The sequence below is a fragment of the Amblyraja radiata genome, chromosome 17 (genome assembly GCF_010909765.2).
Source record: "Amblyraja radiata isolate CabotCenter1 chromosome 17, sAmbRad1.1.pri, whole genome shotgun sequence".
Classification (NCBI taxonomy): domain Eukaryota; kingdom Metazoa; phylum Chordata; class Chondrichthyes; order Rajiformes; family Rajidae; genus Amblyraja; species Amblyraja radiata.
Genome location: NC_045972.1, coordinates 24807973 through 24822986, shown reverse-complemented (window position 1 = coordinate 24822986; position 15014 = coordinate 24807973). Strand labels below are relative to the sequence as shown.

The 15014-nt window shown below is 44.5% G+C and overlaps 1 long non-coding RNA gene across 1 annotated transcript in view; it reads right to left on the bottom strand.

Moving 5' to 3' along the window:
- Positions 1-3418: 3418 nt before the first annotated feature.
- Positions 3419-15014, bottom strand: part of LOC116982940 — a 28652-nt gene continuing 17056 nt past the window's right edge. Inside the window, exon 3 of the long non-coding RNA XR_004414565.1 lies at positions 3419-3439. This is a non-coding gene — a long non-coding RNA (uncharacterized LOC116982940). The remainder of the gene's footprint in view (positions 3440-15014) is intronic.

Sequence of the window (15014 nt, the reverse complement as noted above, 5' to 3'; positions counted from 1 at the left end):
AAGGACGTACCTTTAGACTGGAGATGAGGAGACATTTCTTTAGCCAGAGAGTGTTGAATCTGTGGAATTAATTGCCCATAGACAGCAGTGGAGACCAAGTCATTGGGTATTTTTTAAAGCGGAAACTAGTAGGTTCTTGATTAGTAAGGGTCTCAAAGGTTATGGGAAGAAGGCAGGAGAATGGGGTTGAGAGGAAAAATTGATTAGCCCCGTCTACTCATTTCAGTATCTGGTCAGTGGTCACCCACAAGACGATAATGCTCAGGGTCTTGGCACCTCACATGCCATTGATGTCAAGTGTTTTGGTTAAAACCATGCATAAGAGGTGAATCACTAGGAACTACAGATGTTGGAATCTTGAGAAAAACGCAATGTGCTGGAATAACTCATGTGTCAGGCAGCATCTGTGGAGGAAATGGGTAGGTGATGTTTCGGCTCAGAACCCTTGTTCAGATATAGAATTGTGTATTCCTGTTTCCATTGCTTTCCTTTAGACTTTAAACTTTAGAGATGCAGCATGCTAACAGGCTCTTCAGCCCACCGAGTCCGCGCCGACCAGTGATCACCCCATACACTATCACTATCTTACACACTAAGAGCAATTTTACAATTTTACAACTTTTACAATTTTACCAAAGCCAATTACGCTACAAATCTGTACATCTTTGGAATGTGAGAGGAAATCAGAGCACCCGGAGAAAACCCACGCGGTCACAGAGAAGGTTCAAATTATATACAGATAGCACCCGCAATCAGGATGAAACCTGGGCCTCTTGCACTGTGAGGCAGCAAATCTACTGCTGTGCATCTGTGCAGAACTGTAGTATACAGTTGGGTCATCAGTTCAAAGTCAGTGCCCCTTTTGTTAGAAGATAGACATAAAGTGCTGGAATGCTCGAGACCCAATAAGGTGCCGGCAAGGCCACATTTGGAACATTGAGAGCAATTTTGGGCATGTCCTGTCTCTGGAGAGGGTCCAGAGGAGGTTTACAAGAATGATCCCAGGAATTAGTAGGTTAACCTATGATGAGTGTTTGTCAGCACTGGGCCTGGACTAGTTGGAGTTTAGAAGAATGAGGGGAGACCTCATTGAAATATACAGAATAGTGAAAGGCTTGGATAGAGTGGATGAATTGAATTGAATTGAATACATTTTATTATCCAAGTATGTATACATACAAGGAATTTGCCTTGGTGCTTTGCTCGCAAGTAACAATACGATATACAGTACAGTAGACAATTAAAAAAAACACTTTATAATTTAAACATGTGAAGAATTAAATAAAATACCAGAGCACAAGGAGGCTACAGACTTTTGGCTGTTGAGTAGAGCTACTGCTCATGGAAACAAGCTGTTTTTATGTCTGGCTCTGGTGGCTTTGATAGTCTGGAGTCGCCTTCCAGGTGGTTGTGCTTCAAAGAGTTTGTGGCCAGGGTGAGAGGGGTCAGAGATGATCTTACCCACTCTCTTCCTGGTCCTTGCAGTGTACAGTTCGTTGATGGGGGGAAGGTTGCAGCCAACAAACCTCTCGGCTGATCGAATGATGCGCTGCAGCCTACGGATGTCATGATTGGTGGCTGAGCCAAACCATACCATGATGGAGAAGGTGAGGACAGACTCTATGATGGCAGTATAACACTGGACCATCATTGCCTGTGGCAGATTGTGTTTTCTCAGCTGCTGCAGGAAGTACAGTACATTCTCTGTTAGGGTCTTTTTGACTCTGGAGTCAATGGTGGCCTCCCATTTAAGGTCCCTGAAGATGATTGTCCCAAGGAACTTAAATGGCTCCACAGATGTGACTGTGGTGTTGTTGATGGTGAGTGGGGGGAGGGGGAGCTCTCCCAAAGTCTACAATCAATTCCACCGTCTTAAGAGCATTGAGCTCCAGGTTGTTGCGATGGCACTAGGATGCCAGCTGTATCACTTCCTGCCTGTAGGCAGATTCCTCCCCATCCTGGATCAGTCCAATCAGGGTTGTGTCATTCGCAAACTTGAGAAGCTTGACAGAGGAGTCTGTGGAGGTGCAGTAATTGGTGTAGAGAGAGTAAAGGAGAAGGTAGTTTAGGCAGCCTTGACGTGCTCCTATGCTGAGGATCTGCGGGTCTGAGATGTGCTTTCCCAGCCTCACATGCTGCTTCCCGTCTGCCAGGTATTTGATGATCCACTGACAGAGGGGTTCAGGCACAGTCAACTGAAAGAGTTTGGAGTGTAGTAGCTCTGGCACAATGGTGTTGAATGCAGAGCTAAAATCCACAAACAAAATCCTTGCATAGGTCCCCTGGCGGTCTAGGTGCTGGAGGATGAAGTGCAGGCCTAGGTTGACTGCTTCATCCACTGATCTATTTGCCCGGTATGCAAACTGCAGGGGGTCCAGCAGGGGCAACAGTTTGTGTTATTTTTCAGGCGGGCCAGCACAAGTCTTTTAAGGGTCTTCATGATTACAGAGGTCAGTGCGACAGGCCTGTAGTCATTAAGACCTGTAATCCTTGGCTATTTGGGTAAGGGAACAATAGTAGAGACTTTGAAGGAGGCAGGGACCATGCAAGTTCGCAGGTTGAAACCGATTGAAAATGTCCGTTTAGACTGGTGCCAGTTGTTCGACACAAAGCTTGAGGGTAGAGGGGGAATCATTGTCCGGGCATGGAGATTTCTGGCTTTTCTGTCTCATGAATAGCATTGCCACCTCCTCAATTGCTATTGTTAGTGATGAAGAAGTGGCCAGACTGAGGTTGGGCAGCAAGGAGGGGGTGGGTAGTGGACGAGGGCCCAGTCTTTGCAGATTGGAGTCAGGCTGTAAGTAGGTATGAAGTGGTGATTGGGGGGGAGTAGGTGGGGAAGGGTACAGTCTTTGCAGACTGGAGCCTGGCTGTAAGTAGGTGTGAAGTGGTTATTAGGAGGGAGTAGGTGAGGGAGGAAGGGAGGAGATACCGGGGTTATATTTCTGTCAGAGTCCCTCTGGTCCTCACCTTTCACCCCACCAGCCGGCAAATACAACACATAATCCTCCGCCATTTCTGCCACTTCCAACGTGACCCCACCACTCGCCACATCTTCCCATCTCCCCCCATGTCTGCCTTCCGCAAAGACCGCTCCCTCCGCAACTCCCTCGTCAATTCTTCCCTTCCCTCCCGCACCACCCCCTCCCCGGGCACTTTCCGTTGCAACCGCAAGAAATGCAACACCTGTCCCTTCACCTCCCCCCTCGACTCCATTCAAGGTCCCAAGCAGTCGTTCCAGGTGCGACAAAGGTTCACCTGTATCTCCTCCAACCTCATCTACTGCATCCGCTGCTCTAGATGTCAGCTGATTTACATCGGTGAGACCAAGCGTAGGTTGGGCGATCGTTTCGCCGAACACCTCCGCTCAGTCCGCAATAACCTACCTGACCTCCCGGTGGCTCAGCACTTCAACTCCCCCTCCCATTCCCAATCCGACCTCTCTGTCCTGGGTCTCCTCCATTGCCAGAGTGAGCAACAGCGGAAATTGGAGGAACAGCACCTCATATTCCGTCTGGGGACCTTGCGTCCTTATGGCATTAACATTGAATTCTCCCAATTTGGCTAGCCCTTGCTGTCTCCTCCCCTTCCTTAACCCTCTAGCTGTCTCCTCCCACCCTCCCATCCGCCCGCCCTCGGGCTCCTCCTCCTCCTCCCCTTTTCCTTCTTTCTTTCCCCCCCCCACCCCCCATCAGTCTGAAGAAGGGTTTCGGCCCGAAACGTCGCCTATTTCCTTCGCTCCATAGATGCTGCTGCACCCGCTGAGTTTCCCCAGCAATTTTGTGTACCTTATATTTCTGTCTATCGAACCTGCAGTAGAACACGCTCAGGTAGTTGGTCAGCTGACGATTGTCCAAGGAGCGGGGGGGGGGGGGGGGGGGCAAACCAGCATCTGCAGTTACTTCCTACACCCTTAGTGGCAACCTGGTTTACATACTCTTGGGATCAACTGTCCTATTAAAAAAAAGAGCCCTACCACATTAAATCCACAGCCTTAGATTATAGAGAACCAACTTACCACATTTGCGAGCTTCATAACCGAGAAGAATTCAGCAGAGATTTGCTTTCAAAAAATATGAAATCTGTCATTTACTGTTTATAAAAATGCAATAACTTTATATAACATCAATTTATAAGCTACGTATAAAAGTGTTTAGGTTTATTGGTTTCATGTCTCATATATTTTCCTCGCATTCTATAGTGAAAGATATGTTAAATTGTTTAACACTCAACAAATTGTTAATTACTAAGTAATGTATTTGCTGTCTAGTGGGTTTAGAGAAATGAAAGTATTAGGTGATGGTATTTAACATTTTGTCTAATACATTTTAATTATGAATGTGTAATGGTGACAAAGGTGGAAAATAGTTGAGGGAGGAGAGAATAGATTGGAAATGTTTACAAAAAAATTTAATTTCAGTGTAATGCAGGATTTCTGATGCAATAAAAAGAGGTTTAGCATCTGCTGTGGTCTTGAAGCAATGGATTTGGTTGTGCTATTTTATCCAGGATTGTACTTTCCAGTTCCTGTTTTGAGTTGGTGTGCATTTGTCCGTGTGTGCATGTGAGAATGTGTGTGTGTGTGTGTGTGTGTGTGTGAGATAATGTGTGTGTGTGAGAGAATGGGTGTGCGAGAGGGTGTGTTCATTGGTATGTGTGAGTGTGTGCACACGTGTGCATGTGTGTGTCAGTGTTTTAGCATGTGAGAGAGTGTGAGAGTGTGTTAGTGTGTGAGCGAGAGAGCGTATTTATGGGTGTGTTTGTGGGTGAGTGTGTGTGTGAGTGTATGTGAGTGCATGAGTGTATGTGTGAGTGCGGGGTGTGTGTATGTGTCTAGTGTTTGTCTCTGTGCGTGTCTATTTGTGTCTGAATGTTGCTTATGTTTGTGTGTGTCTCTTTGTAACTTGTGTTTGTGTGTGAGTGTGTGAGTGCAGAGTGTGTGCATTTGTCTGTTTGTGTGCAACTTATGTTTGGTTCTGTGTGTGTCTATTTGTGTCTGTATTACCTTGTGTGTGTATGTGTGTGTGTGTACATGCGTGCCTGTCCGAGGGGTGGAGTTGTGTGCTGGGGGAATGGATCAGTGCGGTTGGTGGGAAGGGCAGCCTTTGTTGGATTCTCTGGAGCTTCTCACGCTGGCAGAGAAGCAAGAGCGAGCTCTCAGGGTTGACTCCAGAGAGCTGGGATAATGCCTCCCTCAAGTTCCCTCATGTTGCATCTTCCCTTTGACAAATTTCCAGCGGTGTGCTGCTGTGTCAGAGGTGATTTCTTTGGGCTGAGATATCAAACCAAAGATCTGTTTATCCTTCCCGCTGCACAGAAGAGTGACAAGGCCAACGGCGATATCTATCTTTAAATTTATTCATTCTTTGCTGCATTGCACATCCTTAATTACTCTTGAAGTGAGGAGCTGGTGATATGGGCTTTCAGGAACAGACCGAATAAAATGTCCTTGTCTGATGAAGGAAACTACAGAGTGGTGGACACTGCCTGGTCCATCAGAGACACTAAAATCAAAAGGATCTGTGGAAGAACTGCTTCAAAAAGACAGTCAATTTCACCAAAGACCCACACCACCCTGGCCGCACTATCATTTCGCTCCTGCATCGGGATGAAGGCACAGGAGTCAGGAAGCAGTGACCACCAGGTTCAAGAACAGCATCTTCCTAGCACTCCATCAGGCTTTTGAACACTACACAACACCAACCTCACAACTATGATCTTTTATTAATTGCGGCTTTGCTGCAGAACAGATTTCAGTATTTGGATGATAATAATTAACTAGCATTACAGTTATTAACTTATTTTATTTTTGATTATTACATATTATCTCTGTGTTGCTGCATTAACGGGCTTGTTAAGCTGCAGCAAATAAGAATTCCATTGTTCCATTGTCAGTACATATGATATTTTACATATGAGATGCAAGGAACTGCAGATGCTGGCACACCTTGACCAAAAAACACAAATGCTGGATTAACTCAATGGGTCAAGCAGCATCTCTGGAAGAAAGGTCCTGACCTGAAATGCCACCCATCCTTTTATCGAGATATGTCTATCGGTGGAGATCATAGCTAGGTGCAATTTTGGGTAGGTACACTTCTTCAAAGTGATTGTAGTCGAGGGGGAGTCTTTCTTACAGTTTGGCTTTCTTCCCAACCAATTGTTCAAGCGCTTTTGATTGCAACATGCGCCTTCGTCTCTCTTGGAAACAGTCATTAGTCCGAAAAGGGATCTCGACCCAAAACGTCTCCCATTCCTTCTCTCCCGAGATGCTGCCAGTCCCATTGAGTTACTCCAGCTTTTTCTGTCTATCTTCAGTTTAAACCAGCATCTGCAGTTCCTTCTTACACATTACTCAATTCAAACCAGACTTAATACCCAAAGGAATGGTTAATTAAGATAAAAACTCAGCCAAATACATTGTTTTAATTATCACAATATAATAAGCCAACAGCTCATCGATGGTGGAAAATTTAACAATAACTATTTAAGTAAGAATCTGACATGTGTTTGAAGAATTTTGTAGCATTCTGCAATGAGCAGGAAGCAGGAGCAATTGTTTAGCTCCTTCAGGGACAGCACAGCAATGATGGGCAGAATGGACTTTCGCGGCAGTTTCCATCATTGCATAAGCTCCGGGACTGAGATTAAGCTCATCAGGGAAATCATGGTTCTACTCCAGATCTGCAGACGCTGAGTTGCTGCAAACCTTTGATACAATTACTTGGTTTGATTAAAAGAAAATATGGTATTAGTCGAGGGAATTAGTTGCTACGTGTTGGAGCACTTCATTGAATGGAAGGGTGATGTTGAGAGTTCTGAGTGTCCTATCATTATGAACAGTTTATAATTTGTTTCCAAAAACTGGTTATTTAATTGAGTCATAGAATTTTGTGGTATAGAAATTGGCCGTTTCATACCTATCTATTTGCCCCTCTACACTAATCCGATTTTCATGCTTTGGGTCTGCATCTTTGATGTCTTGTTCTTCAAGTGTCTCTCTAAATGTCTCTTATACATAGTAATTGTATCTGATGCCTTCTCCGGCAGTAAGGTTCAGATATCTTACTGCAAAAAGGTTTGCGTATTGTGGCATGGAGGTCCTACTGCAGTTGTACTGGACCCTGGTGAGATCGCACCTGGAGTATTGTATGCAGTTTTGGTCTCCTAATCTGAGGAAGGACATTTTTGCTAATAAGGTAGTGCAGTGTTGGTTCACCAAGTTAATTCCCGGGATGGCGGAACTGACATATGATGAAAGAGTGGGTTGACTGGGCTTGAGTTCACTGGAATCTAGAAGGATGAGAGGATATCTTTTCGAAACATATAAAATTCTTAAGGGATTGGACAGGCTAGATGCAGGAAAAATGTTCCCGATGTTGGGGGAGTCCAGAACCAGGGGTTACAGTTTAAGAATAAGGGGTAGGCCATGTAGGACTGAGATGCAAAAAAAACTTTTTCTACCAGAGAGTTGTGAATCTATGGAATTCTCTGCCCCAGAAGGCAGTGGAGGCCAATTCACCGGATTTTCAAGGGAGAGTAATGGGCCTGTCCCACTAACGCAATTTTTTTTGGCGACTTCCAGCACCCGTCATAGTCGCAGCAGGTCGCCGAAAATGTTCAACATGTTCAAAATCCAGTGGCGACCAGAACAAGGTATGACTCTTTGGGCAACTACTCATGACCATACAGGCTTCACCCTGCGACATGTCGCTAGAGTGTCGCCTGTATGTTCGTGAATAGTCTCGTCAGTCGCCCAAAGAGTGGTAGCCTCTGTCTGGTTGCCGCTGAATTTTCAACATGTTGAAAATTTCCGGCGACCTGTAATGACCTATGACGGGTGCCGGCAGTTACCGCAAAAGTCGGTTAAGTGGGCAGGCCCATTAGATTTAGCTCTTAGGGCTAAAGGAATCAATGGATATGGGGAAAAGCAGGAATGGGGTACTGATTGGTTCTAATGGGAAGTACAGTCTGTAGCTGCTAGAGGTTCGATGTACAATTGGGCAACTACTTTTCACTAATTAACAGGACAGGTTGAAGTAAAGTGATGTTCTGAGGACAGTGAACTCAATAACTATCAATCTTTGAGTTTGAGTTGAAGTTTTGTTTATTGTCACGTGTAGCGAGATACAGTAAAACGCTTTTGTTGCGCACTAACCAGTTAGGAGAAAGACAATACATGATTACAATCGAGTTAATCACATTGACCAGATACATGATGAAAAGAATAACGTGAATAATATTTAGTGCAAGATAAAGTCCAGTAAAGTCCGATCAAAAATAGTACAAGGGTCTCCAATAATATAGATAGTAGCTCAGGACTGCTCTTTAGTTGTTGGTAGGATGGTTCAGTTGCCTGATAACAGCTGGGAAGAAACTGTCCCTTAATATGGAGGTGTGCATTTCACACTTCTGTGTCTTTTGCTGGATGGGAGAGGGGAGGTGAGGGAAATGTGAGGGGTGAGACTTGTCCTTGATTATGCTGGTGGCTTTGCCGAGGCAGCACTACCTGTAAATGGGAAGAAACTGTCCCTGAATCTGGAGATGTGCGTTTTCACACTTCTGTAACTCTTGCCTGATGGAAGAGGGAGTGACCGGGGTGAGACTCACCCTTGATTATGCTGGTGACCTTGCTATTAAGCCAAATATTAATTACTGTCAAAGATGCTGGCTGTTGTGGTCTCTGCAGCTCATATTATCCATGTGCTTCCATAATTTAATCAAAATTCTTCTCAGGTGGTACTGAATTTTAACAATTCTCTCCCCTTTCTTTTCTACAATGGTGATTACAGAGCAAATGTATTATAATAATTACACCGCTCTGTTTATCTGGTTAAAAAAAACACTCTCATCATTTTAAGTCGACAGTTCCACGCGCATTGTCAGAATTAGCAGGCTAATAATGCTGATTTTCATCCTGATATGCTAATTAATTATTACAAAAAAAACCTTGCCATCTCTCTCATTATTTTTCAAAGTGCTTGTGAGACCATCACAATAAGGTAATGAGGCATCAAATGAACAGTGGGTTGTGTGTGAGGTTTAAGACAATCATTTGTTGCAATTGTGACAATGATATATATAATCAGAAATCAGTCAGGTTACTTATTGCTGTGTCTTTTTATATCACCCTCAATTTTCTTCCTTAAGGGGCTGTCCCACTTGGGCGACATAATCTGCAAGTTTAGAAGAGTATCTTCAACCTTCAAACTCTCAGCATGGTCAACACGTGGTCCTAGGAGGTCCTATTAGGTCGCTGGAACTCTCCTTCATGCTCAAGGGAAGTTTCCGAATACTCGTGGCCTCAGCTAGGTCGCGGAAAAATGTTCAACATGTTGAAATTTTTTCCGCAAGTATAATGTGGTCAGCATGGTTCTTTTTGACTCATAGTGCAGTGGAGTGGGGTCGCTATTTAGTTACAGGCAGCCGAAGGCAGCCGTAGGCAATCTCCTTCGCTGACCGGGCATTTCGATTGGCTCATTGGAGTTTCAGGACCAAGGAAAACCTGTAAGTAAACCTGTAGGTAAAATGCCCGTTAAACTTTATTATACTTCTTAAAAGTGTCTCCACTCCTTCTCCCCCTCCCTCTCTCCCTCCCTTCTCTCCCCTTCTCTCCCCTTCTCTCCCCCCTTCTCTCCCCCTTCTCTCCCCTTATCTCCCCTTCTCCCCCCCCCTTCTCTCCCCTTCTCTCCCCTTCTCTCTCTTTCTCTTCCCTTCTTCCCACCCCCCTCCGTGCTCTCTAAAGGACTTACCTTACACTGTGGCAGCTGTTTACCTTCCTCTTCATTGCGGGTGTGAATTTCAGACAGCGCTCCCCCGCTTTCCCTGGCCCTCGCTTTTGCGATTGTGTGTGTGTGTGTGTGTGTGTGTGTGTGTGTGTGTGTGTGTGTGTGTGTGTGTGTGTGTGTGTGTGTGTGTGTGTGTGTGTGTGTGTGTGTGTGTGCGGTCGGTCGATCCAGCTCGCGGTTTCATCACGGACGGTCCATCCAGCTCGAGGCTTTCCAGGTGAGTGCCCTTGAGCTTGAAGGTCGAAGACACTCTTCTTAACTCGTGGATTAGGTCGCCCAAGTGGGACAGCCCCTTTACTTATATGTAAGATGATAGTTTTTCTAGTGAATGGCCTTTGTCGACTCTGGGGTAGTGATCTGTGTGTCATTTTTTAGCTTTTGATTTAGAACATGGAACAGCATGGAGGGATGATGTGGGGAGGAAATGAACAGGCGATGCTTCGGGTCAGGACCTTTCTTCAATGTCTTTATTCTGAAAAAGCATCTTAACCCAAAACGTTGTCTTTCCATTCCCTCCACAAATACTGCCTGTCCCGCTGAGTTCCTCCAGCAGTTTGAGATCTTCAACAAGTGTTCATTAACATGGTGGCACAGTGAATAAACTGACAAACCACCAGTTCAGAGACCTGCCCATACCCTCCACAGATTGCAGCCTGATTCACTGAGTTTTAAGGAAAAAAACCTTTTCACCCAGAGAGTTGTGAATTTGTGGAATTCCCTGCCACAGAGGGCAGTGGAAGCCAAATCACTGAATGGATTTGAGAGAGAGTTAGATAGAGCTCTAGGGGCTAGTGGAGTCAAGAGATATGGGGAGAAGGCAGGCACGGGTTATTGATAGGGGACGATCAGCCATGATCACAATGAATGGCGGTGCTGGCTCGAAGGGCTGAATGGCTTCTTCCTGCACCTATTATCTATGTTTCTATGAGTTCCTCCAAGACCTTGTGTTTTGCTTAAGTTTCAAGAATTTGTAGTTCCTTGTATCTCCTTATAAATCTCATACATTTCAATGAGATCACCACCTGCCGAAATCTAGAAAAGATCCTCTTGGCAGGCCTTTTGTCAGAATGTTAGCTTAGCAAGGAGAGGGGATATTCACACCAAGGGACGTACAGGTTTGTTGGTAAATTGGCTTCTGTCAATTGTAAATTGGCCCAAGTATGGAGGATAGTACTACTGTATGGGGTGATCGTAAGTTCATAGGTTCATAGGTTCCAGGATTAGAATTAGGCCATTTGGCCCATCAAGTCTACTCCGCCATTCAATCATGGCTGATCTATCTTTCCCTGCCAATGTCATTCTCCTGCCTTCTCCCCATAACCTCTGATCGCTGGTGGCGCAGACTCGGGGGAGCCAAAGGGCCTGCTTCCACGCTCTAAAGTAAAGTGTAGTCTAAATGATATTTCCCCTAATATAAGCATATCTTTAATATAAACTTACAGGCTGAGAGTATGACAGGCCTCACACTGTGTGAAGTGAGATGTTAATGTTTCAGTGCATATATCCTTCTCTTTTGATTTCCCTCAATGCCAGAACAATCAGAGATCATAAGCATCTATTCTATTGTCTGTCAAGCGGCATAAGTTAACATTTGACATATGTCTTTGAAACAATCCAGTAGCTTTTTGATTTAATTTATTTTTTCACCTGGGACACTGAAACAAATCAAACTATTAAGGACAGGCATCGCCCATTGAATTCACTCATGAGTCAGGTAGTCAACTGCAGTACAACAATAAATATTCACGTTGCATTTAACACAGCAATTCACCCTTAAGTGTGAAGTTTGCACATTCACTATGTGGAGATTGCATCTTCTCCCTGTGACCATGTCTTTCATCCGGGTGCTTTGGCTTCTTGCTAGTAGGGGTGTCAGAAGTTATATGGAGAAGGCAGGAGATGGGGTTAGGAGGGCGAGATAGATTAGCCATGATTGAATGGTGGAGTATTGATGGGCCGAATGGCCTAATTCTATTCCTATCACTTATGATCTTATGATTTTATGATCTTCCCCCCACAGCAGGTTTGTAAGGCTGTAGAAGGGTCCTGACCTGATTCATCACCTATCCACGTTCTCCAGGGATACTGCCTGACCCGCTGTGTTACTCCAGCACTTTGAGTCAATTAATGTACGTTAATTGGCCTCTGTAAAATTGCAAAATGTTATAACTGTAAAATTTCCGTAGCACTTTTTGTGATCTCAATGTGTTTAGTTTAGTTTAGTTTAGTTTAGGGATAGAGCGCAGAAACCGGCCCACCGTGTCCGAGTTGACCAGTTACCCCTGCACACAAGTACTATCCTACATTCTAGGGACAATTTACAATTCTCACCAAAGCCAATTAACCTAGAAACCTATATGTCTTTGGAGTGTGGGAGGAAACCAGAGCACCCTAAGAAAACCCACACGGTCAGAGGGAGAACATACAAACTGAGTACAGACAGTCCTGGGTCTCTGGCACTGTAAGATAGCAACTCTACTGCTGCACCACCGTTCCGCCACAGTTACTCCAGCATTTTGTGTGTATTTTTGTAGGTTAAATGGCTTCTGTACAATTGTTAATTTTTGAAACGGTAACATTGCTATAAGCACTCTTTATGATCTCAGTGTGCTTTATAAATAATTAAATATTTTTGAAGGGAAGAGTTCAATACCATGTAAGACCAAGAAAAGAAAATATTTACTCTCTGGGAATCTCTGGAAATTCTTCCCAGAAAACTGTGGGGATCGATTACATGAATATTTCAAAGATGAGATAGGGCTGTAATTAGTAAAGAAAACAAGTGTTATAGTCATAAAGTCACAAAGATGCCCCTTCTACACTCGTCCCATTTTTCACATTTGGCCCACATCTTTCTAAACCTTTCCTATCCATTATATGTATATGGTATATAGTTATATAGTTATAGGAATATGAAACCTATGGCTCAAGAGTCTTCGGTGAAGAGACTGAGGCAAGGAGGCTACACTTGTTTGAAATTTGTCTTCTGAAGAAATGGCAGGCATGATGGTGCAGTGTGTTTCCTGCAGGATGTGGGAAGTCAGTGACATAGCTGGTGCTTCTGAAAACGACACCTGCAGAAATTGTGTCCAGGTGCAGCTCCTGAACGAACCTGTTAGAGGAAGCAAATGTGTTAGGAGAAGCAGCTGGATGACCTCAGGGCCAACCGTGAAAACGAGGGTTTTGTGGACAGGACCTATAGGGAGGTTGTCTCCAAGGTCAGTGGCTCCAATCCTAGTGATGAGACTCGACTGGCGAGACCGACATCAGGCAGAGCTACAGTGGTGGGTGGCTCCATTGTCCGAGGTGCGGACTGGAGATTCTGTGACGGCAGGCGAGATTTGAGGATGGTCTGTTGCCTCAATGGTCCCAGGGTTCAAGATATCACGAACTGACCAGAACATCCTCGAGACGGAAGGTGAACAACCGGCAATAGTTGTGTACGTGGGCACAAACGACGTCGGGAGAAAGAGGAAAGAGGTTCTGCAACACAAGTTTAGAGAATTTGGAAGAAGACTGAAAAGCAGGACTGGTTATCCCTGGATTGCTTTCAGTACCTCGTGCTACTGAGGGCGATAGAGGATCTGAATGTTTGGCTGGGGGGTTGGTGCAGGGGGCAAGGATTTAGCTTTATAGAGCACTGGGATCTCTTCTGGGTTAGGGGTGACCTGTACAAAAGTGACGAGTTACACCTTAACTGGAGGGGGACCAACATTCTGGCAGGCAGGTTTGCTAGTGTTACACGTGTGGGATTAAACTAAATAGTGGGGGGGAGGGATTGACAAATTGGGAGTATAAAGATGGAGCTAAAGGGGAAGGGGAAGCCTTCTCCCTGGTCGGCTCCAGTACAAGCTGCTCTAAGAATCCATCACGAAGGCACTCCACAAACTCCCTTTTTTAAGGGGTCCAGTGTCAACCTAATTTTCCCAGTCTACCTGCAAGTTGAAATCTCCCATAACAACAGCAGCATTACTTTTACGTCATGCCAATTTTAACTCTTGTTTCATCTTGCACCCTTTATCCAGGCTACTGTTTGTGGTCATTAGGGTCTTTTTACTCTTACAATTCCTCAGTTTTATCCACATCTCCTGATTCTATGTCACCCCTCGCAAGGGACGTCCCCGAGCTCCGATGTACCTGCTACGTTCATTCTCCATGCTTACCACAAGTTTGATTTTTTTTAAACTCGGGAAAGCTCTTGGAATGAACTCGTACCGTGGGACAGGGCCATAACTCAGCAGGTCAGGCAGCATCCTTGGAGAACGTGGATAGATGACATTTCGTGTCGAGATTGAAGGAGGGACTCGCTCCTACACATCACCTAACCATGTTCTCCATGGATGCCGCTGACTTGCTGAGTTACTCCAGCACTTTGTGTTTTGCATATAATCCAGCATCTGAAGTTCTTTGTTTCTACACTCAGGAACAACTTGTTCCCAGCAATCATCAGGCTGTTGAACACTACAAACGCCAACTAAACTATGAACCACAAACTGTCTTCATTGCACTAGGACTTTGGGCTTTTGTTTGCACTAATATATATTTTTAATTTATTGAATTTTCTCTTGTTTATTGTGTTATATATGAGTACTGTGTTTGAAGACCTGTTATGCTTCTACAAGTAAGAATTTGATTTTTCCATTTACAGTAATTATGGCAATCAAACACTCTTGACTTGAAATATAACCCCATATACATCGGGATTTATCCACGTAAATACCAGAGCTAAAATAATATAAATTATGAATTTGGCCAGAACTAGGACTTGGTGCTATAGCAGTCAATAATCAGCGAGCATTCACTATTTGAGATGTTGTTAAGCTGGAAAGAGTGCAGTGAACATTTACAAGGATGTTGTCAGGACTTGAGGGTCTTGGGAGAGGTTGGGCAAACTAGGAATACTATTTGGAGCTGCAGGAGGCTGAGGGGTGATCTTATAGAGGCATATAAATTCATGAGGCGAATAGATAGGGTGAATGCACAAAGTCTTTTAACCAGAGTGGAGAAATCAATAACTATAAGACATAGGTTTAAAGTGAAGGGGAAAGATTTGATAAGAACCTGAGGGGCAACCTTTACACACAAATGATGATGGGTATTTGGAATGAGCTGCCAGAGGAAGTAGTTGAGACAGGTACTATTTAGGTACTAACATTTAAAAGACATTTGGACAGGTACATGGGCAGGAAAGGTTTAGAGGGATATGGACCAAACTCGGTCAAATGG